At 41.8% G+C, this 20,952-nt stretch overlaps 1 long non-coding RNA gene across 1 annotated transcript; it reads right to left on the bottom strand.

The window, feature by feature from the left end:
* Positions 1-19,801: 19,801 nt before the first annotated feature.
* Positions 19,802-20,442, bottom strand: LOC138191197 (uncharacterized). Its single transcript, XR_011177536.1, has 2 exons — positions 20,302-20,442; positions 19,802-20,152 (listed from the first exon to the last, which is right to left on the bottom strand). It is a non-coding gene; the product is annotated as an uncharacterized lncRNA (long non-coding RNA).
* Between the last annotated feature and the right edge of the window lie 510 nt (positions 20,443-20,952).

A 20,952-nucleotide genomic window follows, 5' to 3' on the forward strand; every position in this document is an offset into this window, starting at 1 on the left:
CAATAGACCTACCGGATTGTCCCGGGTCTCGTAGCCTCTCGAAAAACTCGCCGGTTTCGTGTTACCCGCACGGTGGGCCTGCCACGTGGGTGGACCTGCCAAAATTACTCAGGCACACCTCGGGAGCCACGAATTCGACGGTGCCGAATCCGTCTCTTCAACGTGAACCATTTATCCCCGGACTTTGGTCAGTTGCACAGAATAATATGGACGCAAGACACCTGGAAGAACGTTCGGATCGTTGCTGCTTATGTCGTCAGTTTGTCGTATCATCAGGCTTGGCTATTCTCGATAGGCTTTGTGAGGAGCTTTTCAATGTCGGTTCACTCCAATCAAACGCTGTCGCTGGAGAGGTAACGTCACGCCACAAAAGAAATCAAATCATTCTTACCTAAGAACACTGAATTTGTTAGGCTACTCGCTTAAATGTTCCAAGTGCCAAAAGACAAATGTTGTTAGCACGATATCGACGACTTCGAATTACCCGTGAAGCCCTGCGAAGGGTTCGGCTGAAGGAAATAGACAATCCTTTTTTTACACCTCAATATTCGTTGGTTCTTATGGACCTCGTTCTGCCGCTCTCCCTTGCAGTGAGACTTGCAATTATCTCTCTCGCCTACGTACCTTATCAGTTCCTTCGGCTGAGCAATGGTCTTGGGCCACGATGTGAATCGAACCGCATTTGCTTTGTACGCGTTGAATTCAGTTGCATAATCACCGTTTACACTCACGCCCACCTGATCGAGGCGAGAAAGGAAAAGAAAATTGTTTTCACATAAGACGATCAATCGGGAACCGCGGCTCGGATTATCGACCAGTCGATATTCCATATGGCGGCTGTTCATGGCTCCGGGTATCGACCGATATTGTGAGAGCTTGAATAAAGATATCCACTCGGGTATTTATCAGCTGCTGGCCTTTCCGTTACGACATCAAAGACCTCTGCCGCCTCTTCCTGCCGTAATATACCTTCATCTTTGAATCATTTATAATTGTGCGGCACTTGTGAACTGCAGGTATACAAAAACCCATTCCGATTTTTCGGGCTAGACATTACTTACTCTTTTTTCTCTCTCTCACTCTCTCCCTCTCCCTCTCTCTCTCTCTCTCTCTCTTTCCGTATTACGAAATTATTATTATTCGTACCATCCGCGTATCGTTGAAATTTTTTATTCTCCTTTGCGACGGAAATATTTTCAGAAAAAGAAATGAATCACAGATCAATGATTGCGATAAGAATTCTTTCTTCGTATACTCGGAATTCCAATCTTTCATCACTCGCTAATTATCATTTGGCGGATATGTTCTTTCGTATCCTCAATTCCATGTAACAGCTTGTCAGACTCGGATGAAATTCGAATAAGCTATTACGTCAAAATTTTTCCCCCACTCGACATTTCCTTTGTTTATACCAATTTCGTTCGCATTTTGTTCACTGTATCTGCAGGTCAATCTTGAAGTAATTCGGAAGATGAGGTTTTCTGAATGTTTCCATGATAAAAAGGATTCCTATCCCATCTATCCTACCAATGGACCCGGATAACAACCGTCGTAAATTCACCGCAGATGAACCGAGAGGCCACTCACTCAAGAAAGTCATAAATCTAACTGCTGGAAATCAAAGAAATTTAATCTGAAATATCGAGGAATCAATCGAGATACCTGAAATCATTGGCAATGATTGTGAATAACTTGAAAACATACGATAGGTTTAAAGAAATGTGATTACTCTCACGGTAAACGAAAAATGGTTTGCATTCATTAACTTTTTGTTGATTTACATTTTGTCACGTACTTTCGCTCATTTCCAATTTACTAACAACAAGTGATTTCCATACATTTTCAATGATTTCGTGCAATGTTCTCGGTAAATTCCTGCGATTCAATCGAATCCGAAGAACACTGAAAATCGCCCGGATCCTTCAGAAATCACTGAAATTTAGTAGGTAATATTGAAAATGAATGTAGGTCAACTAATTAAATCATATTAGAGTGAAAAATCGTTCGAAATGAACGTCAACAAATTAGAATGACAATTTGATTTCCAAGCGAATGCGTGCAATGGGATAATCCAATCACCAACCTCGCAATGAAACAACAAGTTCGTGAGAATAAAAAGAGCGCGAAATTAGCAGAGTTCCAAGAATTGCAAAAAACGTGTTTTCGCAGTCTTTCGTAAGAGGCCAGTCTTAAAAAACTCGAATTGCTGATTAATGGAAGGACCCGAATCTCGAATTATCAAAGACGCGAAAATCTTATTCGTACAATTTAAAAATGTGAAAAGTTCAAGTACAGAAAATTGAAAACACGGAAAGTCAAAGTACAGAAAGACAAAATACAGAAAAGTCACGACATGGAACAGCAGCATCGAGAATCTGTATTATACGATTCTACATTATCGAGAGAAATTTTGACGATTCTACAGCTTGGCGTTCCATGTTCTGACCTTCCGGATCTTTCGCCTCTCCATTTTCCGACTTTCAACATTTTTAATTACCATTTATCAAGTTTTTGCTTATTTAAAGACTCATGCAGGCTGTAAGGGTTGCGGGTGTAAAGTTGGTACACACAATGCGTGTTCGTTGACGCGTGCAGGCATCAGCTGGCGGAGAAAGCACGCCGCACGCGTGAATTACGCACGCACACGCACGCGCACGCAGCGAAATCTGCGCTCCGAGCTACGACGCAATCTCGGCCGATAAGCGGCGACGCGATTACTTCGTCGTTCGTTTCTCGTTCCACCGGGAACCGTTTCCGAATCCTTCATCCTGCAGACCGAGATCAAACCTCAAATATTACCACGCCTCAGCAGAACCTCTTCGTGTTCTCCCCGCAGAGCTCTTTAAACTCACCGCAACGGCTCCTCCTCATCCTCGTCCATCTGTTTAACCTTATTTTCTATTTCTCAGGGCGACCGGTGTGAACTTGTCAAAGAATAAACAAAGTCGGATGCGACGGGATCAAGGAGAATCCTTTTGGACCACTTGAAACGCCGGCATGCATGCTTAGTGTGTATAAACGGTATTAAGCGTGTCAAGTAAAAGAGGTTTGTATATAACGCGACGATCTTGTACGCGTTTTTCCATGCCTTTTTTTCGTACATAAAGTACTCGTTCCTACGACGGTTGATTGAGTCTGCGAATGCGCATGCGCGGAGTACTGAAAATACCACTTTTCGGTCCTAGGAGTTAAAAGTGGTCTTTTCTGTACTGCGCGCATGCGCTGTCACGAACAAATCTGAAATTACGCAACCCTAACCTCAATTTCGTGCTACGTGGAAAAACGCGTAACGTACTCTTGTCATATAAAGAATTCGTCTTTGACTTCACCTACGACTCATATTGCAAACTTACGTTCGGCCCGAAAAGACCGAGTTTGCCTCCGTGTGACAAAATATACTATTTCAAACTCTATATTTTTTGTTTGGTTAAAAGATTTTCAACTCATATATAAGCAGCGTCCCAAAGTTTTTCATTTTTTTGCTTCATTCAGACATCTTTATGAAGGTTTGAATATCCAAACATGTTTATTTATACTTTCTCCTTTTCTTACGCTTCTCAAAAAAGTTTCAAGTGTTTGACATTTCAATCATTTCAACAAGCATTAAAGTGCGAGAATGATTCAACAAAAAAAATGATCCCGTTATGGAACCGATCCCGAAATGATCGAATTAAGAAATATTCCCTTAACGTAATTTATTTGATAGTTAAATAATAATGGACGAACTGTATGAGTATGGTTTGAATGATTCTATCTCAAAGATGTTTGCACGAAATAAAAGAACTTGAAGGAAAAAACGAGGAATGTTTCCGGTGTATTCAATGAAATTGAAGCCAATCGGTTGGTCAAAAATCGATTATTCGGAAACTCACCAGCAGTTCCATGGTGCGTTTGATGAGTTTTTTTAAAACATTAACGCGATCGCAAACATCATTCGAGTCTGATCGATTGATGTGAATGTGTAAATTTATACAGACTGTTTACGGTCTTTTGGATCGATAGTATCCAATTTCAATACTTGACGATTTCAAGCAATTGTGGTATCAATGTTTTCCAACAACATATAACGCACCCAACCAGAGTGCAAACAACCAATCATTTCGAACATCACAGAAATCATACGAGTTTTTTACTGACGGATTGAGTGCTGCAGGTTTAATTTTAATCGAACGGCATATAACTCTCTCTCTTTTTAGCCTTACATAATTGTTATTTATCGCTTTGATTCAGGGCTGATACTCGAGCACCATTGGACCCTGCATCAGACGCAGGAACGAGTGCAACACACGTATGATGAATGCGTTGAGTAACTGCATCGCAGCGACCTTCCAGCCTAACTTGAGCTCTTTGTGCCGTGAGTAATAACGCAACTGAACGTTCGAAACGGCGTTGTTCTTTCGAGCGCAGCTGCTTTTTATTTTTCTCGTTCATGCTTCTGTTCCTTTTTTCCCCACTCCGTATCGTTCTTGATTTAATTACGTGTCGGTGCAGCGTGCAAGAAAAACTGATGTTTGAGCAACCGGGGCGAAATTGGAGATATCGAGATGGATGAGATTCGGCTGTTGCGGAAAGTTACGTATGATTTTTATACCGGAAACTGGAAAGAAAGTGAGACTGAGGAAAAAGCTTCAGGGACCGTAACAAACTTGAGACACGGGTATAATTTCTCTAGGTTATTCGAGAACGAGTGACATGACGCAGGTAAAATTCATTCACAGATGATAGCGAGAAAAGAAACGATAGAAGAAGAAGAAGAAGAAGACGAAGAAGAAGAGGCAGAAGTGGCAGCAGGGAAATAAAGATAAAATGATGTACGATAATAATACCGTAAAAATATTTTTCTCAGCTACACAAAAGCGAAAAGAAAAATGAAGAAGAATCAGGTCGTACAAACACCAGGCACGATAATATATACCCTCTTCGACAAAAGTTGCCGCTGTTGCTACAGTGAGGAAATCTTCACCTGCGTGCGATGATTTCAAGGACCGGCGTCTTGGCGTCCAATTGTCACTCTGCAGGTAACGTGAGTGCAGACTATGGAAAACGTTACGAGAGAAGAAGAGAAAGAAAATGAAAGAAAAAAAAAAAACGGTTCAACTATAACGGCCCTAGCCGAGTTTTACGATTGCCATTTCGTTCCACCACGGTATGTTACGGCGACATTTCTGGAGGGTTTCCCTTGGTCTAAGGGACGACGATAATTACCGCACAAATGATTCTTCCTTTCTTTCTTTCCTTCATTCTTCCTTCCCTTTCAGAGAGCCTCCCGGACACTTCTTTACTCCAGCTTCATGGCTCAGGCTACGGAATTTCCAACCTGGCCTTCCAACCGATCAACCGACAAACGGATACCTATTATATCCGTCCAACTAACAGCACCGGTAACGCACCGACGTCCAGCTTTCACGAAACACGTGTCGGATTACATATCTCACGCTACACGTGCTCGAATTCTAGCTGCAGTCGCACCATGTGCTCCAAAGAGAAGCGATGGCTTATGGTTATAAGCATATGACACGAAGACCGAAAGAAGGAACAAGCCGCGGCTTGGCTACGGGATCCCGGGATCTGGGTCAACTCGAATTATTATTCTACAGAGAGAAACTACTTTCGGTAACGCGTATTCGTTCAGTGTAGAGCTTTTCACGAAACTTTGACTGTGATGTGTGAACAGTCAGCAACGTGTTTTTAGAAATGTTTTACCATCTCTGGGTTAGATTGAGATCACCAAATGCCGGGACCTTGTGAAATTGTGGAAGCGAAATGTTTCATTCTTTGAAGAAATTAAAGAGAACCGTAGATCAGGATTCTTACGGTCAACCTTTTTCATAAATTGTACCCCCGTTCTACATTTTTACGTAAAATATCGTTTGTGAAATTTTCAAATTTCAATCTGCCTGTGATTTTGTCGAAATTTGTGCGTAACTTCACAAGTATTTCGAAAGTGCCAGCTTTATCAGGGTTATAACAGATCAGGACAATTCAGCACATTGTCACTCGACGAATTGGATAAGGATTTCCTTGCGTAGTAAAACAGGCTAAAATTTTAAAAAAAACATTGACATTGAATTATTCAATATTCTCGTAAAAATCTTCACTGATTATGAACCAATGTTCAAAGAAATCGAACATTTTAAAAGCTTGTGAAATATCGTGTATCTTGTGAAAAATTCACAAGAAATCCGTGAATTATTTTCATAGTTGTGACTAATGGAGATAAAAAATGTGGAAAATTTGGATACATATCTTTCCGACGATCCCAACTTTGTACGTATCCAGCCTATCACTCACCACTAAGAATCAACGAGCGTCAAGTAAGCTGATAAGGAAAAAAAAAAAACCGGCGTGTGCAGATGACGCGTACATCGCGTAGTGAAAAACGCGCTTTGAAACACAGTCGTTGGTCCAATTGGCGATGTAAAAGGGTCGTGAAAGAGAGGCAAGTAAGTATACGATTGTTAAATAGCGTTACAAGCGTATATGGATGCGCACCTTGACGTTGAGGAGAGTGTGAACGGCTTCCTCGACGCGGGCAAAATTCCCCTTGCCAAGGACCCGGAGCATCTGATACCTGCCGACGCTGATCAGCGACTTTTTGTTGGAGGGATGAACGGGGCCCGACTCGGATCTCGTCATCGCTGCCGACGCCGACGAAGGACGTAAGCCGGTCGCAGGTGCGGATCAGAGGCGTTCAAACTGGCAGGTGATATCCTTGGAGAGACGGGGAACGAGGAGGAGGAGGAGGAGGAGGAGGAGGAGGAGGAGGAGATGCCGAGCGGTGATTTTCTCAGCGATCTAACGAAGCCGGAGCAACGATGCCGAAGATCCGCAGACGCGGGACGCGAACGAAAAACGAACTTAACCGGGACTTTGACATTTTATCGGAAGACGGTCAGGATCAATGGCCGATATCGGGCGGTACTTTTATCCACGCCAGAAAACAAAAGAGAGCATTCGGTTTGGGGAACAATTGAGTACGTTCTGAATTTTGACGGATCCTCAACGCCTCCGTGGATCGCAATCACTCAATTGCCATTCCCCTAGTTTTCAACGAAAATCTAGGGAACACGCTAGTTAAAAACCCTAGATGCGACTGCTGTACTATAAATTGTCACTAATGATTCCCTGACTTACCTACGGTGCTGCGGCTAGCGGCAGATAATCGAACTATGGTCTTTACCAAACTAATTGTTACGATCACGACGCCGGTCTCTGTACAACTCCCGATTCTCGTTTTTCACGCTTTCCACTCCGGCAGTTCCTATTTTCGTTTCTTCTTCTTCTACTTCGTCGTTAATCGTCTTCCTCTTTTTGCCCGGCAAACATGCATGTACACCATTAATAATATTGGCCAAGAACGCTAGGAAGCTGGCCTCTTCTCTCGAGGCACTGAAACACACGTGCGAAGCACATGTGTCCGCCATCGGTCCGGAGCTTCGGAGAGAGAAGAAGCTTCTTGCGCTTCGCGACGACGACGAGCTCGTTTTCCACAGGCCATCCGTGCCTTCTTCGCAGCATCCAACGATCCTATCTACGCGTTTCTCGATCCTCACAAACGCTCTCGCAACGTAGGTGGGTGAGTGTATATCAAAGGGCAGTCGGCCTCGGAAATGTCATCGTGTACGTCTGCGTCGACAGAGTGGCGCTTGAAACGAAACGAAACGAAACGAAACGAAACAAAACAAGAAGGCAAAAACTACGCGGGTGGAAAAATGTATGAGATGAAAAACGTCGAGGAGCGTAAAGCAATAACGAGCAGAACGCTCCCTGGTTAATCAACTCGATTCGCCTCATTCCCTCGACAACGTTGCGGCTTAATACACGAATTGTAAAACGAGTTGCTGCGAATTTTAGATCAAGTTTCCACCACGTTTCCAATTTAACAAGTCGCGTGGTTATTCGCAGTCTTAAACGATTTGCGGTTCTCCCGACGTCGTCAAAGTCAAACGCGACCCGAAGTTCGACATAGAATCGCAAATCAATGCGGGCACGATGGCAACCCTTGTCAAACGAAATTATTTTGAATCTCCTCGAGAGATTCGAAATCAAAAATAGTGATCAGCCACAGGCAGAAGAACGCTCTAAATTGTACAAATAATACGACAGGACGATGAGGAGAAAAATATGTCGAAACACCCGAAGGTGAAGAAATATCTGTGACTCGTCTCACATTGCGTGTAATGTACAATGAATAAGGACTCGTTAAATCCACACGAGATAATGAATTTGGTCTGACACGAAAAAAGAAAAGAAAAAAAAGAAACATCATTTGCCTCAAATATTTTTCAGTCAAATCAAACAATTAGCGCCTCGTTTCGTGGAAAACGAAAATTGTTGTTCAGACCCCTGTTTTTACTTTCAAGTGTATGTTTGTTTTATTTCTTTCTTTTCCCTTTCTTTTGGTAAACCGTGTTTTTTCCCAAGCAAGGAAACACCCGTTTCGTCATGTTTGATCAGTAACCGGGTAAACATCGGTTGTCTCAAAAAAAACTTCTTCGCTCTCCGTGCGCTTAGGCGTGGTTGCGCAGTATAGTATTGACGAAAAAAACAGTGCAGCGGACGGCCGATTGCATAAACCACCGATGAAAATGGAGACAATTGGCAATGGAAATACGTAGACCGAGATGTAGTGAAAAATAAAAAATATGAAAAAGATAGGAAAAAAGAAACTTCCGAAATGTGTTTTATAATTAATTTTCGGTTCGTTGAAACTGCGAAGCTCGCAATTATCCGTAAAACCTGCGTCCACGAATCGTGCAAACTCGCATAATCCTTAATCACCCTAAAACTATAAGATGCGTTATACAACAAGTGATCACCGACCAGCGATGAGCGCATACCGAGTAGAATTCCGACAGAGTCAGCATCGCTGGGCGCGTTGCATGTGTCGCAATATATATTAATAAATTATACACTCTACGTATGTTTTCCAAGCGTAATTCTCTAAGCTCTCTTCCAAGCGGATCGTGCGAGGTTTTAAAAAGCATGGTTCAGCGGCGCGATGACAGACGGACAGACAGGCGGGCGACAGCGGCAACGACTCTCGAGGTCACCAGGAAGCTGCTATCTAATGTAACTACAACTCGGATAGCGTATTCGCTCGCATTCGCTCGCTTTCGCGCATGTACGCGCAGAGAGACACGCGCACCTCGCGGCGAACAGCTGTTCTCCGGTCCCAAAGAGGGACGCGGGCCTTCGGCCCATCGGGCAGAGGGGAGGGGGAGGGTGGGAGGGGGGGGGGGGCGGAGTCGGGCCCAGAACGCGGCCTTGGTGGAGCCGTGCGCGAAGATTGACTAGAGTTTTGCATCGTGCCGTGTAATTTATATTATACGTGCATATGTATATATGTATATATGTGTGTGTGTGTGTGTGTATACGTATACCGTGTTAATATACATTTAACATTATACACGGAGATTGCAGCAAGTGTGCGGTGTATGCGTATTAAATATATGTGTATTATGGCTGCCTTATATGTGTATGTGCAATGTATCATTACCAATCCTCAAGACTGGTTGGAGATAAAATTTATCCCGCAAAGTGAATCGCTCTGCACGTGCAGCGCAGCCGACCCATGTGAAATTTAAAAGGCTGTAACTTATACGTTGTATTATGAATGCCCAAGTTTTTTAGATTTTTAACTATTACTTTCGATCGTTCTAGGATAATTTTTCGTCAAAATGATAATCAAATCAATACGTATAGCATAACGGCTACCATTGTGGTTTTTGTTGCTCTTTTGTGATTGTTATAAAGTATAGCTGAGATGTTGTTTTTTTTTTTTTTTTTTCAATGGGATATTTGTTGATTCGTTCTATTTAATGCTCCATGCAATGGTTTATTTTGTTGAGAAGATTGTGCGATTTGTACTTTTTTTTCTTTTACAATTTCAAAGAAACCGATTTTTATCAAATGGTCAAACCGATACTACTGTTTCTTGATCAAAGTTGTTATTGATCAGTGCAATCTTGAACAATTTCATATTTGACAATGATTTAGGGTTCTTTCCCTGGATTCCTATGGAAATTATCATACCTTACGAAGTACCAATTTTATCGATAAAACAGAATTTCAAAAAAACTGTAATTTTTCAGCAAACTTTTATGTTTGTCGAAGTATGCGACTAATTGTCAGAAATGGCGAGAAATAGGCAGTGAGATTAGTTGATTAACGGTTTCAAAGAGAATGTTGAAATTTCCATTTAAAAATAGATTTCATGCAAAATCTGTATACAAACGACGTACCTGTAGTAATATCCTCGATAAAAAGGTCTTCCAAGATGAGCGACTTAACATAACTAAACTAAAATTCATCATCAATTCATCAATTTCACACCGATTTTCAATCGCAGATAATTAGAATTATTCTCCGCGAGTGAAATTCAACGTACAACTTGTCAACCGCGTTTTAATTTTTGCATAAAGGCGACTGCGACGCGTGCATTTCCAACCAGGCACTAAAAAGAGACGCACTTTTTATTACCGCAGGCACGGTTCAAGTACAAGGCCAAGCAAGCAGGCAGCGCTATGTGCATGGCGATTACATTTCGCAACTCGGCGGCAAAGTCAGTAGCAACCGTTTGCGATTTCTCAAGGTGTGTGGAAATCGCCGTGAATTTTATACGTTCGCAAGGTAACTCTTGCGGTTTTCACACTGATTATATGTATAACGCATTTACCACCTGGCGGTAATGATTCACGGATTGAAAAAAAGAAATAAATGAACAAACTCGATAAATACACGTGATACATTCCCTGGACCAGCGAACCGAGTGCTGCTGATACGTATATCCGTTTTGCGAGACGCAGAATTTTGCGGTCGCGGTTAAAAGCGATGGGATTCTTAGACGAATTGATTGGCAAATAGTTTTACCGGACTTGCAAAAATTTTTGCAATCAATTATGCCGAAGACTGCAAATATCGACGATGAATTGCATTAACTCCAACTTACGTGTACGAGGAAATTTTGTCAGCAAGACGGTTAAACGATCTTGAAAACATTCTTTACTGAAAAAAAAGTCACTATAACACGTGATACTAGTCTTACGAGCCTGCAACTCTGGCAGATCCTTGCGATACCGAGCATTTCCTCATTGCCTGAATTGTCCAAATCCACGCGGATTTTTTACGTAACGATATCATAACGCTGACAGTGACATAACACGTGGATTCGGATGAACCGTCGACAAGGTTATGCGGAAATTCACTGGCAAGCATAAAGTTTCGGTATCAAATTCTCGAGAGGTTTTAAAAAGACCCTGTCAAAACCGAATGTGTCGAATTGAATCTCGCCGAGAAAAGCTGAAACATTTAATTCGGGAATTTGATAGGTGTCAAAAACCGCGTGTCGCTGTATTGCGTACAGCCTGATGAAACGAGGGACCGTCAATCCATTGAAATGAAAATATCGAATGGAAAGAGTTCCTCCTTTTTTGATCTCTCTATCTCTCTCTTGTGGTATCGTTTAAGCGGTTACTCGTCCGTCTGGCTCAAATATGGTCCCGCAAAAGTTCATGTTACAAGGAATAATATTTATTAACGAATGTTAGACTTTTACATTTCTTTACGTTTTCCGTCTTGTTACGAACTGACACCGGTTAATGGCTTTGGCCGTAGAACGTTGATTATTTTGAGAGGACGTCTCGTACACATAATAACGTGTCCAACTACTGAAATTACAAAATTGCAAATTCTAAATGAATTCCATGCTGCTTGCTTTAATCATTTCCTCAATAACGAAATCTGATTGAATTTTTCTGGGTAACATTAAGAATGTATATGTATAATATCCAAATAGCTTGTCGTTGCGCAAACATCAGTTGAACATTTTTTGAAACGTCTGTATTTGATGGTCCTCAGGAAGCTACGGCTCTAGGATGAAATAAAATTTCTTATCTATCTATCTATCTACCTTGAAATGAGCGTCTCATTATGTCGGCTATAGAAGATTCGTTGTGCAGAGAGGATGGGTTGGTACACACAAGTGTCTAACTTGTCGTACCTTGCTCTAACTACTTTGTAAAATCTCTCTCTCTCTCTCTCTTTCTCTTTTTCTTCGAGGTGCAAAGTGATATCGAGGCACGGTGAGGATTTCGACGACACGCATAGTGCACAGCGAAATGGAGGATCGTATATTGACACGTTTCGATACGGTTTCGGACACGCGGCGGACACGTTTCGTGGACAATGAAGGTTTTGTGACGGGGCCAAACGGCGATGAGGCGTCGCGGGAGAAATCACATCGCGGCATATTCATCTCCCAGCATTATCGAGGGTATCGCGCATCGGCGGGACAACGCGAGCCTTGTTTCTTTCCGAGCTTTTGCTTCTGGCCTTGGCGCTTTGGCCTCTCCTCTTCCTCCTCGGTTTCGTCGTCGCCGTGCAGGGGGCAAAGTCTCCCGGTGTTCCGGGAATCGTGACACTGGAAACCCTTGATTCCCCCGGCTCTACTCGAAAATAACGCTCTTTCACCTCGCGGCTTTAATACGCACACGTGCGTCGATCGTAAATTATTTTCATCGTAAAGAATCGGGACGATTTTCAACTACGCTATAGAACGCCTCTCGCCTCACACTTGAGAGTTGTTGTAACTTTTACTTTTACACCCGTTTCTGCACGGGCGACGAAAACGCATCCTTGATTCGTCATCGTCCAACCTCTTCGATTTCATGCCTCCGTATTTTATTCAACGGATGGGATCAAATCTACTAGGTTGATCGTGAAATTGTGAAAACGAAAAAGTTTGCTTGGGAAACGGAAGCTTATGATCGGAATCGATGCAGACTGAATGTCAACTTTTGATAAATTTAACCGGAAATAATTAGACCTGTATTGTTATCGGAGTGAGAGAGAAATTTCGATTCCAATGCGTAGTCGCGTTGCCTCGTATATACACTGTCCATTTTAAATGACTGATATTTCGTTTTGTCGGTATTTGATACTTTTATAAATCCAACACCGTTTGATCAAGATTATTAAACAAATACCTCACAATTTTATTCAGCCAGGATCCGAATCGATGCATGATACGTTTCATACCCGACGTAGTCAAAAAGTATCGTCGTAGAAAGAGCCACTAACTCCCAAGTAAAACAGCTAACCATTAGTCCCTTTATAGTTCGCTGACCTCATTAATAAGTCGAGGAAGTATAATATATCGATCAAAGTTCGTATAATGTGTGTTTATAAGTTTCACATGCGCGTTATTATGAAATAATAATACAATCATAAGCCAGCGGGGAAGTTTTCTTCGAATATAGCTTATCATTGCGATACAATAAGCGATAATTGAAAAAATTCAATTTCCGGGAAACGAAGCTTATATATCAACTGAGACGATAAAAATTGGTAGAACAATACAAAATCACATGTAAAACGTATCTATAATATTATAATGTATACGCGTACAAATGATACAAATTATGTACATCGAATACATGCCTCTGTAACATGCATATTAATATCTACGTACATGCAATCGTGCCGAGTGATTAGCACGGCTAACTGCGTATTTAAACGAAAGTTCGTTACTTGCTCGTGTGCATGCGAATAATAGATACACGCCATATGAGACTAGCGAAAATTATTATTATACGCGATAACCACTCTCGGCGTTAATTTGCATTACTGCGTCTACGTTTGTGCACGTATATACATGCATGCACGTACATTCGATACCGGGACGTTATATTTTGTAATAACAATACGGCCAGTGATACGATAAGATTTATTAGCGCGGCGCATTAAACAACCGTTTCACACTGTGCAGATGTTCTCTGCGCTTAATTTTCTCGTTTATTATCAATCCCGCGTAACTACACGCGGAGCTTTAAATGAGATTAGAAATTACGTCGACTTCGTCCTCGTCTTCAGCCGCAAAGAATCGATCGACCGATGTGTAAAGTGGGTACGTATAAAATAGCAACAATAATTGAACATGCGTGCGTGTGTGTGTGCGTGTGTGTGTGTGTACGGGTTGCACAACCTGCGGATGATCGTCGTTTGATTTTTTACCGCAAATTGCATATCGTCTTATTGATGAGCGCACGTGTGGATATTACCGTATTATCAATTAATCGTTGGATTGCGCAAATAAACGAAAGAAACACACGTCGTAATATAATAACTAGAAAACTAAACGAGCGATATTGTGTTATGAGTTACGTCGATGAACGGCTTGTCGTGTGTAGAATTTATTATTTCCAGGCATAACTTTTACGCATTTAATCTCGATTCGGTTTAAATTCAATCAGCTAAATCGCCCGGCGTGGCGCAATTTGTATAATCTGCTGCATCGTGCGTCTGCTACAAATACACGCAGAAGTAGCGAGGCCGCGACGATGCTAATTAAGCGAATATATCGTATGACGCAGTATCTGAATATGCTGCGTGCGGTCGAGAAGTGTGCGACACACTCCTACGTTCCGTATATCGCTTATCACTTATCGCAATTTCTTACCGTTTTTCATTTCGCATTATTCTTTTCTTCCCTCCTTCGCACGCCCGTAACACGCACACGTACGAACGTACAGCAATACAATCCCACCGTATCGCTAATTTTTATTTCGATTCTAAACGTGCGCGACGCACGCATCGCACTTCCAGACAGCTTGGCAACGCTCCAGCAATATTGTAACGTAACCCTGTAACGTTCAACGTCCGGTTGTAATATCGGGACAGCTGCGCTGCCGTTCGATGCGTTGTTGGAAAATTAATCATTCAATTGCGGTGCGTACAAAGCGTGGATAAAGTTGTCCGATTTCGGGCAAACGTGACCGAATTCTACTTATACGAGAGAGCGGCTTATACGCACTGTTGGGTATTTTTTAAATCGTTTCAACGATTGCGAATTATTTTATCGGTTATGAGCCTATGAGATAAACCCGTTATTGTGGTGCTCTTTGTCAAATTTTAATGAACGAACATGTATGTAAGGAACCCCCTCTGATGGGTCAAAAACAGGATCAGCTTATCGGACCCAAAAACCCTGGACTGTCAAACTATGCGGACTTAGGTATCACCAAAGTGGTACAAACTCGTGGTAAACAGAGTCGCCTGCCGATTTTCAGTCGTGGGTTACTGACCCTAAACACCGCCGATCCTCCTGACCAGGAATTACCTTGGCTGTCTGTCGGTTCCCCCATCTCAAGGTGAAACTTGGAGTTCGCGGAGATTGTTGGACAACGAGACGGACGAGTGTATATTTTTGACAGTAAATAGGCTGTAATAGTAATAGTTGAAATACAATTGGTATCGTTCGCAACTGACAAGTTGAGTTCATGAACTTAACTATAGAGAACTAGCAATAAAAAATGAAATAAGGAAACAATAATATTTGCCAGAATTAATAGGTTCTGCTCCTAAAACGGTCCCTACAGCTCAAATTTCTTAAATAGACGGCTCTATCCTATCTTTACGAATTCTTTTCAGAGGTCCTCTAAATTTATAATATCTTTCTAATTTCGAACTAAGCGCTTTGCTTGAAGTTCTACTCTAACTTTGGGAAGGTTAATTCGAGAATGTTCTCTAGACGAGGTACACTTCGCCTAAATAGTGACGCAGCTCGGCGCTTTGCCGGACAACTGGTAACAGCTCTTCGTGGTCCTCCAATTTATACTATCCTGGAGCTCTCGTCAGATTGCCTTGTCGACGTCCTTCCCCTATTTGTGTGTCCTGTTATGGGTCATCGTCCCGGTATGCGTCGATCAACGTCCGACGTCTTTGTTTATTATTTTGGATGTTATGGGCACTGCTGATGCCGATGGTGGTCTCGATCAGCTGTCCGTTAACCTTGTGTCGTGATTTGTGTATGTCACGGGCATTGTTGATGTTGATGACGATCTTGATCAGCTGTCCGTTGCGATTCTGGAGACCACCATCGGCATCAGCAGTGCCCATAACATCCAAAATACATGCATGAACTCATATTTTTATAACTGTTGGTCGAATTATCTATGTTACCTCTAGTTTTCGACTTCTAAATAGCAAATTTGTGACGCGAGTTTTAACCGGCTGATATTAACCACTTTCAAATTAATTGTTTCCGTTGTTGAACCTTGAATACTTGTTTAAGCGGTAATAAAAATCAGCGATTAATTTCTCAATTATGCAAAAACATCGCATCTCTATGCGATGTATTGTAGCTAGTAATTTTACTCCGCATTTGCATTCGACATATTCTTCCATGAATAATCGGAAACGACTAGTTCGTTATACGCAAGTTTCGGTATGATTTATAAAAACCTTAAGGTAAAACAATTTCGACAACGTTATCGTAATCTGATAAGACGAGGCGTATAAATCAACCCCTCGAAGATAGGTCGATTAATAACGTTAATAATGATTCTTAATTTCTGTTTTTTTTTAGAATCTTTAATTTTGAAAATTGCATGAAAAGCGGTCAATTTTGGATATGTTCTCGTACGAAAGTTCTATATTACACTGACGAAGTAGCCGGATCATCAAACGAATACTTTTGTAAATACAGTTTTTCAAAAGTCTAAATAACATAAGCTATGAATCATAAGAAAATTCTTGAAAAATTCACATGTATTCAGAAAAATCAAGAAATTTGTCATATACGATCGAAAAAAAATTTTACCAGAAATTTCTGCACCAATTTTTTGTTTAAACAATTTTTTGAATAGTTTTTCGGCATTGTTGTTATTGAAAATAAATATTATTTTCTTGCGATCCTGGAATCGACCAATATTATCACTGCCCCCCGATTAAAGGCAAAGTTTATTTCATCTCTCAAATCTATGTACGGCATACTCGTATCGATCGTTAAGAAAAGATCGTTTCATACGATTTGGATCGAATGAATAATTGCTTGACCTCGATACCAATCGCTTGATCGAATTGATGTACAAGTGTTTTGGATTAGCAAAAAACGATTGAAAACCATACTATCACTTAACATGGATGATCCGAAAACACTATTCGTGGTTATTTTTACCTGCACGAAATTTGAGTATCATCGAAAAAGAATAAGACAAATTTAATCACAGATACGACGCAAAATTCTAAAAATTGCGAATGAAATCATCGGCGAACGCGCGTCATAATCTGATCAGACCCGGCTAAATATCCCGTCGATAAAACGAGGCGATAAGATTCCCGGCCTTTTGATAAATCAACGCCTCGAAGATAGGTCGGTTAGTAACGAGGCGTCAGTGCCACGGGTGTTTTACAGTCCTGCACCGAGAGCGATACGTCGATATAATAAAACTGTATATTAACCAATTAAGTACTAATTGGATTGATTATAAAAATACATACTGCGAACAAATTAATACTCGTACCAAGTCAAAGGAGACATTAATTGAACAACGAAAGGTACGTAGATCGGAAGAAGAAAACAACTCCGATCATGGATCTGCTCCGCGGCATCGCTCACTCCCTCATCATGCCCCCACCCCCGCCCCCGCCGCCTCCCCACCACCACCACTTATGGGCCCCACCGCCCCCACCCCCGCCCTACGCGATGGGCCCACACGGATGGCCCGGGCCGCCGCCCCACCACGTCCACCACCCAGGATGGGTCCACGCTCCTCCGCCACAGCCGCAGCCGCAGCCGCAGCCCTGCGAGCCGATTTCGCAGCCCTACGGTCACAGGCCCAACGACCCACCCTCGGAACCCGGAAACAGCTACGGGGCCCCCTCGGCACCCCCAGCAAACGCGGTCCCCGCCCACATCATCAGGTACTGAGGCGATGAGAGTTGATCGAGGGAAGCGAAAACGCAGCAGTGGAATTATAGAAGGTGGAAATTTTTATGGATGAACTATGTTTAGTTTTAAATCCTGTATAATTAGTCGAATGTGAATCGCGGTCTCGTAAATTATTGTGAGAGAAAAACAGTTGCTACGTTAAATTTTGTCGATGTGGAATAAGTTGTACCGCTTTACAAGTGGTTAGAAAATTTCAGTAAAATTTGTATCTTTGTAATTACAGTTTCGAGAACCGTTTGAATGTTGTTGAAATTTTTCTTAGTCCCATATGTTATCGTCGGTATTATTATAAAAATATGAAAATATTTTATATGCGTTTAGTGACTTTATATTATACCGTATAAATATTAACTCTAAATTTTTTCTCGGTGTACAGAAAAATGATATTGTATTTGTATTGTTATAAATTTAACAAACTGATGAATAAAATTCAACATCCAACAACGTAGGTGTCTATACGTATAATTCTTTGAGAACTTATCGACTACCGTTTCTACATGTACTTTCCACATATATGTATAGGTGTATACTCGATTAGTTATGTCTTTGTTTATATTATTGCAACGTAGGTATCGTCATCCGCGCAGTACTGTCAACGTTTGACAGATAAGGATGGTGTGGATTTTTATTATTGTTATTGTAAGATACGTATATATATATATGTATATACGCTGTACTATGGAGATAATACGATCATGCATACCCGGTTGGCCTTTGTTCTTTATATTAAGACACTGAATCATTACAGTCGACCACATCGCAGGTAGATATATATTAATTGCGTCTTATAATGAGGTATACGCGTTATAGGTTTGTTTCGAAACTTGCGTACAACGAACGTGACGTTTCCGATTATTCATGGAAGAATATGTCGAATGCAAATACGGAGTAAAATTACTTTCTACAATACATCGCATCTCTATGCGATGTTCTTGCATAGTTGAGAAATTAATCGCTGATTTTTATTACCGCTTAAACAAATATTCAAGGTTCAACAACGGAAACAATTAATTTGAAATTGTTTAATATCAGCCGGTTAAAACTCGCGGCACAAATTTGCTGTTTAGAACTCGAAAACTAGAGGTAACATAGATAATTCGACCAACAGTTATAAAAATATGAGTTCATGCTTGTGATTTAGGTTTATAATCACGTCCCTTTATACCGGTGACTTTCGTTGTGTAACTAATGGCGAGGCTGATGAAAACTCCTGAAACCGCCCGCCGGTCAGACATCCGCGTAATATAACTTATACTCGAAGTATTTTCACAATTATCCAGTTTACTTTGGCATAACGACAAAATTGAGACATCGTGCACGCATGGGACAGTTTCTAAAGGTATACGTAACTTCGAACTTCGTCAAATGTCAAAGTAAATACTTACCCGGTATTTGTTTGCACATGTATACTCGTGTATCTGTGTACGTAGGAAGCGTCATATACAGGTGGAAAAAAAAAAAGTTCCTAATGTAAAAATAATTATTGTTCTCTAAGGTATAACAGTAATAATGTTGTACTTGTGTTACAAACCGCGGTACAAGGACCGCAATTTCTATTGAAAATTGTCTCACGTAACAATCGCGATCGACAACCGAGTGACCATCTTTTTTTCTCAAGACTGGATACGTCGCTTGTTTTCGATTCTTTCGCTCGTCCGTATTTGCCTGCTCTAAACCAAGGATCTTGGGACAGGATTGAAAGTCTTTTCGAAATACCGTACAACCTAGTGTCCTCCTTAACATTGTCTGCCTATCCTGTTATGCAAACATAGTGCGCAAACCTATAACTCGAAATCCTTGAATATTGAATTCCTATTTTTTTTCTTGCAAACGACAGAAGAAACGAGCGATTGGACATTCCAAGATCAATATTTTATCAACCCTGATAATATAACCGCTTTGGCGATAAGATTACCGTATTTTGGCTAGGCGCACCTAACTGTCCAAGCTTTTGCGAATGTGTCGTGTCGGTGTGGTAATCGATTGGAACATCTTCAAAGCCTCTTGACTATAGCAGAGCTAACACTTACGCTACATCGAGTATGCAAGTACAAATATCAACAACGAAACTAAACAAAAAACGGCAGTATATTTTCTTGTCAGCCGTCAGATAAAACGGCGAGGAGTGCACGGAATGTGATATTCTAAACGTATGACAGGTATGTTCACGGGCAAAACTTTAGGTCACACTCGCAATTCGTCCGTTGTACTCCGAGCGGAAATCGGATGTGCAAAAGGCCCGTTTTCATCGCCATCCCGGGCCTTCAGGTCCCGAATTCGGTGGGCCTCCTGGGCCTCCCGGTCCTTCCGGTCCTCCGTGTCCATTAGGCCCTGGAGGAGGCGGGCCAGCCGATTCCCTGCGAGGCGTGACAGCCGGCTCAGGATCACTGCAGCAGCCCGAAGAGCACAAGCCTCCCATTTCTGAAGGGTATAAGTAGGTACAATTGCAAAATTGTAGGTTATCGAACGGATGATAATTACAGTTAATGCGGTGAATGGTACCGGAATAGGAGCGGAACGATAATTAGTCGGCGTCGAATACGTATAGGGGGTGAGAAACGATCACTTGCCTGGATTTTGAGGAGAGCTAATTTTCACAGGGTAAAACTTTTCGGTAACGAGGATGACCGCGTTCTATTCTGAAACTTAAATGATGGGCGAGCAGAGGTCGGTCTTATAACATCCCACTTTGGACGCATCGATGAAACATTGGGCGGGGTCTTGTACCGAAAAATCTAATTCTGGCTAAAGATATCAGGGAAAATTCCTTCTAATCTTAAATTACTCATATTTATTACTCGGTCCTGTTGAATCGAAGGATGATTGCATGCATCGATTTAGAATTCGGCTGGTGGTGGAAGGCCAATCTTATCAGCGAGTTCTCGCGGGCGGAGATATCGATTCGGTATAAAACTGTTGACCGCTGACAGTTCGAGTAAACCAAAAATCAACTCTGCGACATTTCTACCCATCAACGACCCAAAAACGAGTGAGTAAAATTTACCTAATCGCGGATAAATTGTTAGCTGGCTTTTCGATACGCACAAGACTCGCAAGCTTTACACTGAGTCTACCCTTTTTCTTAGATAATACGAAAATGGTGCAACCAACTGGACCCCCACATGGTGGACCTGGTGGACCGCATGATGGTCCCGGTGGGCACGGAGGCTCAGGAGGGCACGGGGGCCCTGGAGGGCATGGAGGACCTGGAGGAGAGCACG

This window comes from Neodiprion pinetum, chromosome 1 (genome assembly GCF_021155775.2).
Source record: "Neodiprion pinetum isolate iyNeoPine1 chromosome 1, iyNeoPine1.2, whole genome shotgun sequence".
Classification (NCBI taxonomy): Eukaryota; Metazoa; Arthropoda; class Insecta; order Hymenoptera; family Diprionidae; genus Neodiprion; species Neodiprion pinetum.